Source organism: Ambystoma mexicanum, chromosome 11 (assembly GCF_040938575.1).
Source record: "Ambystoma mexicanum isolate Mex_15411 chromosome 11, UKY_AmexF1_1, whole genome shotgun sequence".
NCBI lineage: Eukaryota > Metazoa > Chordata > Amphibia > Caudata > Ambystomatidae > Ambystoma > Ambystoma mexicanum.
Genome location: NC_090934.1, coordinates 1,157,442,558 through 1,157,456,749, shown reverse-complemented (window position 1 = coordinate 1,157,456,749; position 14,192 = coordinate 1,157,442,558).

Genomic DNA, 14,192 nt, shown 5'->3' with positions numbered 1-14,192 from the left:
ATGCTTCTACCAAAACTGAGACCCTTCCTTTAGCATGAGATGTGATATCCAACTCCTTCCCATTCCAATCATGAGACCCTTCCTATAGCATGAGATGTGATATCTATATGCTTCTAATACCAAACCTGAGATCCTTCCTATAACATGAGATGTGATATCCAACTCCTTCCCATTCCAATCCTGAGACCCTTCCTATAGCATGAGATGTGATATCTCAATGCTTCTAATACCAAACCTGAGATCCTTCCGATAGCATGAGATGTGATATCTCAATGCTTCTAATACCAAACCTGAGATCCTTCCTATAACATAAGATGTGATATCCAAATCCTTCCCCTTCCAAACCTGAGACCCTCCCTTTAGCATGCGATGTGATATCCAACTCCTTCCCATTCCAATCCTGATACCCTTCTGATAGCATGAGATGTGATATCTCAATGCCTCTAATACCAAACCTGAGATCCTACCTCTAACATGAAATGTGATATCCAACTCCTTCCCTTTCCAAACCTGAGAGCCTTCCTACAACATGAGATGTGATATCCAAGTCCTTCCCATTCCAATCCTGAGACCATTCCTATAGCATGAGATGGAATATCCAACTCCTTCCAAATCCAATCCTGATACCCTTCCGATAGCATGAGATGTGATATCCCAATGCTTCTACAAAACCTGAGACCCATACCATGGCATGAGATGTGATATCAAACTTCCGTCCTATACCATGAGACTTGATATCTCAATGCTTCTAATACCAAACCTGAGACCGGTCCAATAACATGAGATGTGATATCCAAATCCTTCCCCTTCCAAACCTTAGACCCTTCCTGTATCATGAGATGTGATATCCAACTCCTTCCCATTCCAATCATGAGACCCTTCCTATAGCATGAGATATGATATCTATATGCTTCTAATACCAAACCTGAGATCCTTCCTATAACATGAGATGTGATATCCAACTCCTTCCCATTCCAATCCTGAGACCCTTCCTATAGCATGAGATGTGATATCTCAATGCTTCTAATACCAAACCTGAGATCCTTCCGATAGCATGAGATGTGATATCTCAATGCTTCTAATACCAAACCTGAGATCCTTCCTATAACATAAGATGTGATATCCAAATCCTTCCCCTTCCAAACCTGAGACCCTCCCTTTAGCATGCGATGTGATATCCAACTCCTTCCCATTCCAATCCTGATACCCTTCTGATAGCATGAGATGTGATATCTCAATGCCTCTAATACCAAACCTGAGATCCTACCTCTAACATGAAATGTGATATCCAACTCCTTCCCATTCCAATCCTGAGTTCCTTCCTATAGCATGAGATGTGATATCTCAATGCTTCTATCAAACCTGAGACCCTTCCTTTAGCATGAGATGTGATATCCAACTCCTTGCCATTCCATTCCTGAGACCCTTCCTATAACATGAGACGTGATATCCAACTCCTTCCCATTCCAATCCTGAGTTCCTTCCTATAGCATGAGATGTGATATCTCAATGCTTCTATCAAAACTGAGACCCTTCCTTTAGCATGAGATGTGATATCCAACTCCTTGCCATTCCAATCCTGAGACCCTTCCTATAACATGAGATGTGATATCCAAATCCTTCACATTCCAATCCGGAGACCCTTCCTATAGCATGAGATGTGATATCTCAATGCTTCTAATACCAAACCTGAGATCCTTCCTATAACATGAGATGTGATATCCAACTCCTTCCCATTCCAAACCTGAGACCCTTCCGATAGCATGAGATGTGATATCTCAATGCTTCAAAAACCAAACATGAGAACCATCCTATAACATGAGATGTGAAATCCAAATCCTTCCCTTCCCAAACCTGAGACTCTTCCTATAGCATGAGATGTGATATCTCAATGCTTCTACCAAACCTGAAACCCTTCCTATAGCATGAGATGTGATATCCAACTCCTTCCCATTCCAATCCTGAGACACTTCCTATAGCATGAGATGTGATATCACAATGCTTCTAATACCAAACCTGAGACCCCTCCTATAACATGAGATGTGATATCCAAATCCTTCCCCTTCCAAACCTGAGACCCTTCCTTTAGCATGAGATGTGACATCCAGCTCCTCCCATTCCAATCCTGAGACCCTTCCGATAGCATGAGATGTGAAATCTCAATGCTTTTGATATCAAAACTGAGACCCTTCCTATAGCATGAGATGTGATATCTAAGTCCTTCCCATTCCAATCCTGAGACCCTTCCGATAGCAGAGATGTGATATTTCAATGCTTATACCAAACCTGAGACCCTTCCTATAGCATGAGATGTGATATCCAACTCCTTCCGATTCCAATCCTGAGACCCTTCCTATAGCATGAGATGTGATATCGCAATGCTTCTACCAAAACTGAGACCCTTCCTTTAGCATGAGATGTGATATCCAACTCCTTCCCATTCCAATCATGAGACCCTTCCTATAGCATGAGATGTGATATCTATATGCTTCTAATACCAAACCTGAGATCCTTCCTATAACATGAGATGTGATATCCAACTCCTTCCCATTCCAATCCTGAGACCCTTCCTATAGCATGAGATGTGATATCGCAATGCTTCTACCAAAACTGAGACCCTTCCTTTAGCATGAGATGTGATATCCAACTCCTTCCCATTCCAATCATGAGACCCTTCCTATAGCATGAGATGTGATATCTCAATGCTTCTAATACCAAACCTGAGATCCTTCCGATAGCATGAGATGTGATATCTCAATGCTTCTAATACCAAACCTGAGATCCTTCCTATAACATAAAATGTGATATCCAAATCCTTCCCCTTCCAAACCTGAGACCCTCCCTTTAGCATGCGATGTGATATCCAACTCCTTCCCATTCCAATCCTGATACCCTTCTGATAGCATGAGATGTGATATCTCAATGCCTCTAATACCAAACCTGAGATCCTACCTCTAACATGAAATGTGATATCCAACTCCTTCCCTTTCCAAACCTGAGAGCCTTCCTACAACATGAGATGTGATATCCAAGTCCTTCCCATTCCAATCCTGAGACCATTCCTATAGCATGAGATGGAATATCCAACTCCTTCCAAATCCAATCCTGATACCCTTCCGATAGCATGAGATGTGATATCCCAATGCTTCTACAAAACCTCAGACCCATACCATGGCATGAGATGTGATATCAAACTTCCGTCCTATACCATGAGACTTGATATCTCAATGCTTCTAATACCAAACCTGAGACCGGTCCAATAACATGAGATGTGATATCCAAATCCTTCCCCTTCCAAACCTTAGACCCTTCCTGTATCATGAGATGTGATATCCAAGTCCTTCCCATTCCATTCCTGAGACCCTTCCTATAGCATGAGATGTGATATCTCAATGCTTCTAATACCAAACCTGAGACCCTTCCTATAACATGAGATGTGATATCCAAGTCCTTCCCATTCCAATCCTGAGACCCTTCCGATAGCATGAGATGTGATATCTCAATGCTTCTAATACCAAACCTGAGATCCTTCCTATAACATGAGATGTGATGTCCAAATCCTTCCCCTTCCAAACCTTAGACCCTCCCTTTAGTATGAGATGTGATATCCAACTCCTTCCCATTCCAATCCTGAGACCCTTCTGATGGCATGAGATGTGATATCTCAATGCCTCTAATACCAAACCTGAGATCCTACCTCTAACATGAAATGTGATATCCAACTCCTTCCCCTTCCAACCCTGAGAGCCTTCCTATAGAATGAGATGTGATATCCAAGTCCTTCCCATTCCAATCCTGAGACCCTTCCTATAACATGAGATGTGATATCCAACTCCTTCCCATTCCAACCTTAGACCCTGCCTATAGCATGTGATTTGATATCCCAATGCTTCTACAAATCCCGAGACCCATACCATGACATGAGATGTGATATCAAACTCCTTCCCATTCCAATCCTGAGACCCTTTCTATAGCTTGAGATGTGATATCCAACTCCTTCCCATTCCAATTCTGAGACCCGTCCTATACCATGAGACTTGATATCTCAATGCTTCTAATACCAAACCTGAGACCGGTCCTATAACATGAGATGTGATACCCAAATCCTTCCCCTTTCCAAACCTTAGACCCTTCCTATAGCATGAGATGTGATATCTCAATGCTTCTAATACCAAACCTGAGACCCTTCCTATAACAAGATGGGATATCCAACTCATTCCCATTCCAATCCTGAGACCCTTCCGATAGCAGAGATGTGATATCTCAATGCTTATACCAAACCTGAGACCCTTCCTATGGCATGAGATGTCATATACAACTCCTTCCGATTCCAATCCTGAGACCCTTCCGATAGCATGAGATGTGATATCTCAATGCTTCTAAAACCAAACCTGAGATCCTTACTATAACATGAGATGTGATATCAAACTCCTTCCCATTCCAAACCTGAGACCCTTCCGATAGCATGAGATGTGATATCTCAATGCTTCTAAAACCAAACATGAGAACCATCCTATAACATGAGATGTGAAATCCAAATCATTCCCTTTCCAAACCTGAGACCCTTCCTATAGCTTGATATGTGATATCAAACTCCTTCCCATTCAATGTGTTATCCAACTCCTTCCCATTCCAATCCTGAGACCCTTCCTATACCATGAGATGTGATATTTCAATGCTTCTAATACCAAACCTGAGACCCGTCCTAAAACATGAGATGTGAGATCCAAATCCTTCCCCTTCTGTTAAGACGGATTTCTGAACTCTGTCCTGGTGGCGCAGAAGTTCAGAAGGCCAACCTAATTACTTGGAACAGGGTAACCTCTGGACAAGCCAGACCAATCAAGGTAGCGATCGCGGCGGTCAAGACTAGGTCTCAAGAGGGGTGAGGGTGACTGAAAGCCCGCAGTGAGCACACAAAGCAAGAGCGCTTACAAACTACTCCAAACAGTTGTTTATATCAAAAATAGATACACATTTATTATAAGGCCTTGAAACTAATAACCACAGTAAAAGCAGCAATATACAACGATATTAAACCAACACATACACTATCCACCCAATATATATACAGAATACACAGTTTCACAGCATTAGCAGCACGAAATATGTTATCCACCTGCAGGGGAAGGAAAACAGGCAGTGCGAACCAATGCGTGTGATATGTCCGCCTTCTGAGGCCCCTAACTGGATGGTAGTCCAATCCCTACGAAGAGTGGAGCCTAGCGCTCAAAAGTACCTGCACACGCCGGTGCCAGTGGGCAGAAGGTGAAGCTCTTCGGAGGACGTTGGACAGTTCTGTAGGGTGCCCTAATGAAGGAGAACACGGTCCGCGACTCTAGCGCAGCCTCCACTGTGAGGCAGAAGCAGGGCGCGAGTACGGACAAGGGGTGCTGTATTTACAGCGGGGAAAAGCAAGGGGCACTGCAGGAGGGCGACCAGATCCTAGCTAATCTACTCACCGGTCCCCGAAGCAAGCAGGCCCGAGCTTCTCCTCGATAGATGCAGCTTCTGGCAGGTTCTGAAGAGCAGGGAACGTCTCGTCGTCGTGCAGAGTAAAAAGACGTCCCGATCGAAGAAACAAGCACAGTTTTGTCGCCACGGCAGGGCAACGGAACGGCCGGGTGTATTCAAGCCAAACGAGCACCGTTCACCTCTAGCTTAGGGTTGCTAAGCAAACGAAGCGTGTGAGCGTGCCCCGGACTCAGAATACCACCCAACCTGTCGGCGATTACAGAGCAGGACTCCTTAGTAAGCTGGTCAGTCAACTGGATGGCCCAGAGACACTTCCGAAGGCTTACGGCAGGAGTTGATGAAGGTGCCGGGAATAGCTGGTCCTGCTATTCCAATAGGTCGAAGCGCCAGTACAGGCCTTCTTGTTCGATCTTAGGTGGAAAGGGCTTCACCGGACGACAGCAATGAGGAGCAGAAGTTCTTCAGGGGGTCACCAGCGATTCCTCGGTCCAGCCTTGTGTTCGCAGGATACTTGGCTCCTGTATCCCTGGGTTCGTAATAACTCAGGAGATCGACCTGGTAGTGGTGTTTCCAGCTCCCTCTTATCCACGGTTCCCTTCGCGCCAAAACGGAGGGGAGCCAATGGGAGATCCGCTCATCAACACACATACCATACGTGGACCAATCACGGACCACAGTGGTCCCAGGCATTCACACCACCCTAGACTCTCTGGCACCCAGGATGTGTATTGGGACCAGACAGCCCAGCCCACATCCTGGGGGCACTCAAACGACATGTAGAAGCCCGCGAAAGCAACCGTGTTTCGCGGGAAACTACATGCCCAAATAAGGAAGGCCCCGGGTCGCCTGACCCGGGGGAAGGTAAAGGGAGCAAGACGGACAGTGGACGAGACAAAGGAGCCTCGTGGTCCGGCCATTTTGGGTAGCCGGGCCACCCTTTTGTGTTCGCGGCAAAAAGGTGCTCAGAACGGCAAAAGGAGCTCAAAATAAACCAAATGATCGCTGCCACCAGCCCAGTCCCTGAATGACTTGCACCGATCCAAAAACCATCCTACAAGAGTGTCTAGGGTCTGTAGAAGGCTAGAGACCCAAGAGAGCTGTAACTTAGCTTACAGTGCCCTCTTGTGTCGTGTTGCACTAAAATGGCGACACGATAAAAGAAACTACGGGAAACAGCGTTCCCCGGTACTGACTGTCTTAAGGGCATGTCAGTTTCCCCGTAAGAAAGGAGCGAAAGCCCAGAGGAGTACGGCAGAAGGCTGCACTTCTCTGGCAAAGTCAAGAAAACAGGTTGAAAACAATAGCAAAAAGTTTAGGGGTTGCCACATGGAAGGAAAGTTCCCTACAATAACGAAATCTTTCCTAACACTCGCCCCTCCCAGACTATGGACAGGGGGAACTAATCCACCCCTGGATGAGTCTCTTGTTCAGGTCGGTAAAACATTCTGGACAACCCATCAGCATTGCTATGTTGGACACCTGGCCTATGCTCAATAGTGAAGTCGAAGCCTTGTAGACTTATGGACCACCTAAGCAACTTTGGATTCTCCCCCTTCATGTTCATTAGCCACTTTAACGGCTTATGGTCAGTCTGCACAGTGAAGTGGGTCCCATAGAGGTAGGGCCGCAGCTTCCTTAGGGCCCACACAACAGAGAAACATTCTTTCTCTACCGTGGACCATCTGAGCTCTCTGTCCTTAAGCTGGCGACTAATAAAACCGATAGGGTGTTCCTTACCCTTCTCATCTACTTGTGATAGTACAGCTCCTATCCCAGTGTCAGAGGCATCCGTCTGCACGATAAAAGGTCTTTGATAATCAGGGGCCCTGAGCACAGGGGCCTGGCACAAGGAGTCTTTCAAGCCATTGAAGGCCTTCTCACACTCGTCAGTCCAAGTTACCTTCTTGGGTTTCTTCGGAGTTGTGAGGGCAGTCAGAGGAGCAGCTATGGTGCCATAGTCTGCCATAAAATTGCGGTAATAACCCGTGAGTCCTAAAAAGGCTCTCACTTGGGTTTGCGTAGTGGGGGTAGGCCAGTCTTGTACTGCTTGTACTTTACTGGGGAGAGGCTGTATCCTTCCTCCACCTACTTCATGCCCAAGGTAAACCACTGAGCCTTGTCCAATCTGGCATTTACTCGCCTTTATGGTCAAGTGGGCTTTCTGAAGAGCCTGGAGCACAATCCCGAGGTGTTTCACATGGTCTTCCCAGGTGGCACTGAAGACTGCTATATCGTCCAGATATGCAAGACAGAATTCGTCCAACCCATTCAACACATGATTCACAAGCCTCTGGAAAGTGGCAGGTGCATTCTTCAATCCGAACGGCATTACCCGGAATTGGTAAAGCCCGTCGGGAGTTGAAAATGCTGTCTTCTCCTTGGCATGTTCTGCTAAAGCTATTTGCCAATAGCCCGCAGTCAGGTCAAACGTGCTGAGGTACTTGGAGGCACCCAAGGTATCCACCAGCTCGTCAGTTCGAGGCAAGGGGTGAGCGTCTGTCTTGGTGACAGCATTCAGAGCCCTGTAATCCACGCAGAACCTCAATTCAGAAGTGCCTGCCTTTGGAACCAATACCACAGGACTGGACCAAGGACTACTAGAGGGTTCAATCACCCCAAGGTCTAACATCTTGTTGACCTCGGTCTTAATATAAGACCGTACTTTATCCGACATCCTGTATCCCCTACTTTTGGTAGGTACACTGTCTCCTGTGTCAATGTTATGTTTGCACCAAGGTGTCAAACCAGGCGACTGTGAAAACAGGGGGGAAAACTGCCTAAGCAAACTTTTCACCTCAGCCTGCTGATCAGAAGTCAGGTGAGGGGCCACTCGGACACCCTCAACGGAGCTATCTGAAGGACCGCTTTGGAACAGGTCGGGGAGAGGTTCTGACTCCTCTTCCTCGACGTCTGACGCCAGTAGCAGTGCTGCGATTTCGACTCTTGGGACGAAAGCCTTCAGCCTATTTACGTGGAACACTTTTGGAGCCTGTCCAGGCCTTCCAAGGTCCACTAAATAGTTCACCTCACCCAGGGGCTCCACTACTGTGTAAGGGCCTGACCATTTGTCCTGTAAAGCGCGAGGCCTTATAGGGTTCATGATCAGGACTTGCTGACCAGGGGTAAAGTGAATTAAGGAAGCTTTCTGGTCGTACCAATGTTTCACCAGCGCTTGTCCTGCCTTCAACTTTTCACTAGCCAAGCCCATCAGGAGTACCATCCGTTTTCTGAGCCCTAGCACATAGTCAACTACATTGGTAGTAACAGGGGGAGTGGGCATCTCCCATCCCTCTTTGACGATGGCTAAGGGTCCCCGTACGGGATGACCGAACAGAAGTTCGAAGGGGCTGAAGCCAACACCCTCCTGTGGTACCTCTCTGTAGGCAAACAGCAAGCATGGTAAAAGAAGATCCCATTTTCTTCTCTGGGGCTCCTCCAGAGCCCCAATCATGCTCTTTAACGTTCTGTTGAAACGTTCCACCAGACCATTGGTCTGGGGGTGATATGCAGAAGAGAACTTGTAGGTGACCCCACATTCTTTCCACATAGCCTGCATATACTTCGACATAAAGTTGCTGCCACGATCTGACACAACTTCTTTAGGGAAGCCAACCCTAGTAAATATGCCGAGTAAAGCTTTTGCAACTGACTTGGCAGTTACAGTCTTTAATGGGATGGCCTCAGGATACCTGGTTGCATGGTCGACCAGCACCAGGATAAACCTATTGCCTGAGGATGTTTGCGGGTCAAGGGGACCAACGATGTCGATCCCTACCCTTTCAAATGGTACCCCCACAACTGGGAGCGGTACCAACGGAGCTTGGATTGTCGCGCCAACCTTACCAGACAACTGGCAGGAGGCACAACTCCTGCAGTGACTTTCTACTTGCACCCCCATCTTGGGCCAGTAGAAGTGCATAGATAACCTTTGCTTGGTCCTCTTCATTCCAAGGTGACCAGCAAGGGGAACTTCATGCGCCAACTGCAGGAGGAAGGGTCTAACAGCAAGGGGAACCACCAACCTCCTATGGTCTCCTTCTGTAGACTCTGTGGGCTCACTGTACAGGAGTCCACCTTCCCAATAAATCCGATGCTTCCCAGGAGGTTCACCCTCAAGCTGGGAGCAGGCCTGTCTCCTTAGGCCTTCCAGAGATGGGCACTCACGTTGGCCCTTACTGAAGTCGTCCCTATCAGGACCTCCTTCAACTAACAAGTCTTTTAGTTCAGGATGGTCGTTGGGGTCGAACACTTCAGGCATCGCCACCTCCTCGTCAGGCTCGGGCGATTGACCAACTCCCTCCACCGCAGTGGTAGGCGAGCTCGGGGGAATATTCTCTTTCCCCCGTCGGGACTTGTTGACTCCTTTCGCCTTGGGTTTCCCCTTCGGCTGGGGCGGCGTATTGGGCTTGGCCAATGCTGCCCGTGCTTGAGACCGTGTGTAGGGTCTTTCGGCAGTGTCTCCTACGAGCCCTAGAGCTCTGAGATCATTGCCCAACAAGACCTTTCCCGGGACGTTTCTCTGAATGCTCACTGGAATCCTAACTGCTGTACCATTTAAAGTTAGATTAACAGGGATCACGGGAAACATACGGAGGGGGCCGTCAGCCAACTTAGTGGGCATCAGAGGAGCTCTGGCAACTTCCTCTGAGTCTACCAAGGTAGAATCCACTACAGTTCGACTGCACCCACTATCCCTAAGAGCTGGAGTATCCACTCCATTGATCAGCACACTGTCTTTAAAGTAGTGCTTGGTATTATCCGGAATCCTAGCATACGCCTCTGCGACTTTAGGCTCCCAGGAACCCAGGGACACTAAAACTACCTCAGCCTCTATTCCGCTGGGAAATGAGTCTGAGGAGAAGGATGCTCCTGTAATCTCTTCTTCCTCGTAGGAGGAGAAGGCCAGATTAGCGGAGTGGACCCCCAAAGGTCTAACCTTACAACGGGGATCCCCCTTCACATGGTCAGTTGCTCCACAAGAAAAACAAGCCCCATTGGGTCTGTTTACGTAGGGAGGCTTATTATAACCAGAGTTCTGTTTCGGAGGCGAACCTCCGCTACCCTGTGAGTTCTCGTATGGCTTACCCTTATTTTTCTTTTTGTGGCCCTTATGGGAAGAAGATTTAGCAGATTCCCCACCCTCCATATCTTTGGACTTTTTCCCTTCCTCCTGCTTACCAGGATGAGTTTTGTCCTTATGGGACACTCGATGTGACACCCATAAATCTGCTGCAATGGCCAGCTTCTTAGGATCTATCTCCTTCGAATCGGCCAAATGCTGCTTAAGCTCCGGGGAAGAAGAAGCAAAAATGTGTTCCAGCATGACCAGATTGATCATGCCTTCGAAGGTAGAAACCTTATAACCTTCAACCCAGCCAGTCAAGTTTTTCAGGGCCTCAGCTACATACGACACCCAAGTACCACCTTCCTTTTTCTTATACTCTCTAAACCTTTTTAAATATTGGGTCGGAGTCTTCCCAAACTTTAAAATGAGAGTCTGCTTCAACATTGCAAAATCAGCGCGCTCAGCCTTCGACATTTCCATAATGGCACTGCAACCAGAATGGGGCAGTCTGCTGAGTAACCATGCAATCTTATCCGCATTATCAACCTCTTGAACCTCGCATGCATACTCAAACGCATTCAACCAGTCCATAATGTCATTTCGTTCCTCATACACACTGAGCAGATCTTTTGGAAACCGTGGATGAGAGGAAGCCCCAGAACCATGTCCAGGACCCTTGGACCCATTTGCGAACTGAAGCTTGGCCAGTTCCAACTGGTGATCCCTGTCTTTTTGTTTTTCTGCCTGGTCGATTTTCAGTTTGGCTATGCTGAATTCAAGCTCCTGCTGCCTAAACCGCAGCTCTTGCTTCTTGAATTCAAGCATAGCCTCCCCATCAACACTGGCAGAGGAAACGTTAGACATTACATCCTCCCTGTCCTCGTGGTCGTGATGGATCAGTGCAGCGGCAGAACCGTCGGTTCTGCCAGTGAGAGCAGCCCCACCACCTTCTGCACTGTCCTCAGAAGTTATAGCGTCAAGCTGCGCTTCTTGCCACGCCACGATTCTCTGGATCATTTCCAATTTAGTGCCTTGAGAGGAAACCCCTCTCTCCGCACACATCTTCTTCAATGTTTCAGATTTCGAAGCATTTAAGGTTAATAAAGTATTCGTTTCCATACTGTTGATAGGACTATGGCCTTTTTAACGTTATATTCAATACTTTACTGCGTGTCCTGGTTGGAATAACCTGAAAACGCCTTAGCTCGTGCGCAACACTGGATACCTTCAGTCGTATCCCACCGCTGTACACCAATTTGTTAAGACGGATTTCTGAACTCTGTCCTGGTGGCGCAGAAGTTCAGAAGGCCAACCTAATTACTTGGAACAGGGTAACCTCTGGACAAGCCAGACCAATCAAGGTAGCGATCGCGGCGGTCAAGACTAGGTCTCAAGAGGGGTGAGGGTGACTGAAAGCCCGCAGTGAGCACACAAAGCAAGAGCGCTTACAAACTACTCCAAACAGTTGTTTATATCAAAAATAGATACACATTTATTATAAGGCCTTGAAACTAATAACCACAGTAAAAGCAGCAATATACAACGATATTAAACCAACACATACACTATCCACCCAATATATATACAGAATACACAGTTTCACAGCATTAGCAGCACGAAATATGTTATCCACCTGCAGGGGAAGGAAAACAGGCAGTGCGAACCAATGCGTGTGATATGTCCGCCTTCTGAGGCCCCTAACTGGATGGTAGTCCAATCCCTACGAAGAGTGGAGCCTAGCGCTCAAAAGTACCTGCACACGCCGGTGCCAGTGGGCAGAAGGTGAAGCTCTTCGGAGGACGTTGGACAGTTCTGTAGGGTGCCCTAATGAAGGAGAACACGGTCCGCGACTCTAGCGCAGCCTCCACTGTGAGGCAGAAGCAGGGCGCGAGTACGGACAAGGGGTGCTGTATTTACAGCGGGGAAAAGCAAGGGGCACTGCAGGAGGGCGACCAGATCCTAGCTAATCTACTCACCGGTCCCCGAAGCAAGCAGGCCCGAGCTTCTCCTCGATAGATGCAGCTTCTGGCAGGTTCTGAAGAGCAGGGAACGTCTCGTCGTCGTGCAGAGTAAAAAGACGTCCCGATCGAAGAAACAAGCACAGTTTTGTCGCCACGGCAGGGCAACGGAACGGCCGGGTGTATTCAAGCCAAACGAGCACCGTTCACCTCTAGCTTAGGGTTGCTAAGCAAACGAAGCGTGTGAGCGTGCCCCGGACTCAGAATACCACCCAACCTGTCGGCGATTACAGAGCAGGACTCCTTAGTAAGCTGGTCAGTCAACTGGATGGCCCAGAGACACTTCCGAAGGCTTACGGCAGGAGTTGATGAAGGTGCCGGGAATAGCTGGTCCTGCTATTCCAATAGGTCGAAGCGCCAGTACAGGCCTTCTTGTTCGATCTTAGGTGGAAAGGGCTTCACCGGACGACAGCAATGAGGAGCAGAAGTTCTTCAGGGGGTCACCAGCGATTCCTCGGTCCAGCCTTGTGTTCGCAGGATACTTGGCTCCTGTATCCCTGGGTTCGTAATAACTCAGGAGATCGACCTGGTAGTGGTGTTTCCAGCTCCCTCTTATCCACGGTTCCCTTCGCGCCAAAACGGAGGGGAGCCAATGGGAGATCCGCTCATCAACACACATACCATACGTGGACCAATCACGGACCACAGTGGTCCCAGGCATTCACACCACCCTAGACTCTCTGGCACCCAGGATGTGTATTGGGACCAGACAGCCCAGCCCACATCCTGGGGGCACTCAAACGACATGTAGAAGCCCGCGAAAGCAACCGTGTTTCGCGGGAAACTACATGCCCAAATAAGGAAGGCCCCGGGTCGCCTGACCCGGGGGAAGGTAAAGGGAGCAAGACGGACAGTGGACGAGACAAAGGAGCCTCGTGGTCTGGCCATTTTGGGTAGCCGGGCCACCCTTTTGTGTTCGCGGCAAAAAGGTGCTCAGAACGGCAAAAGGAGCTCAAAATAAACCAAATGATCGCTGCCACCAGCCCAGTCCCTGAATGACTTGCACCGATCCAAAAACCATCCTACAAGAGTGTCTAGGGTCTGTAGAAGGCTAGAGACCCAAGAGAGCTGTAACTTAGCTTACAGTGCCCTCTTGTGTCGTGTTGCACTAAAATGGCGACACGATAAAAGAAACTACGGAAAACAGCGTTCCCCGGTACTGACTGTCTTAAGGGCATGTCAGTTTCCCCGTAAGAAAGGAGCGAAAGCCCAGAGGAGTACGGCAGAAGGCTGCACTTCTCTGGCAAAGTCAAGAAAACAGGTTGAAAACAATAGCAAAAAGTTTAGGGGTTGCCACATGGAAGGAAAGTTCCCTACAATAACGAAATCTTTCCTAACACCTTCCAAACCTGAGACCTTTCCTTTAGCATGAGATGTGATATCAACTCCTTCCCATTCCAAACCTGAGACCCTTCCTATAGCATGAGATGTTATATCTTAATTCTTCTAAATCCAAACCTGAGAACCATCCTATAACATGTGAACTCCAAATCCTTCCCTTTCCAAACCTGAGACACTTCCGATAGCATGAGATGTGATATCTCAATGCTACTAAAACCAAACATGAGAACCATCCTATAACATAAGATGTGAAATCCAAATCCTTCCCTTTCCAAACCTGAGACCCTTCCTAT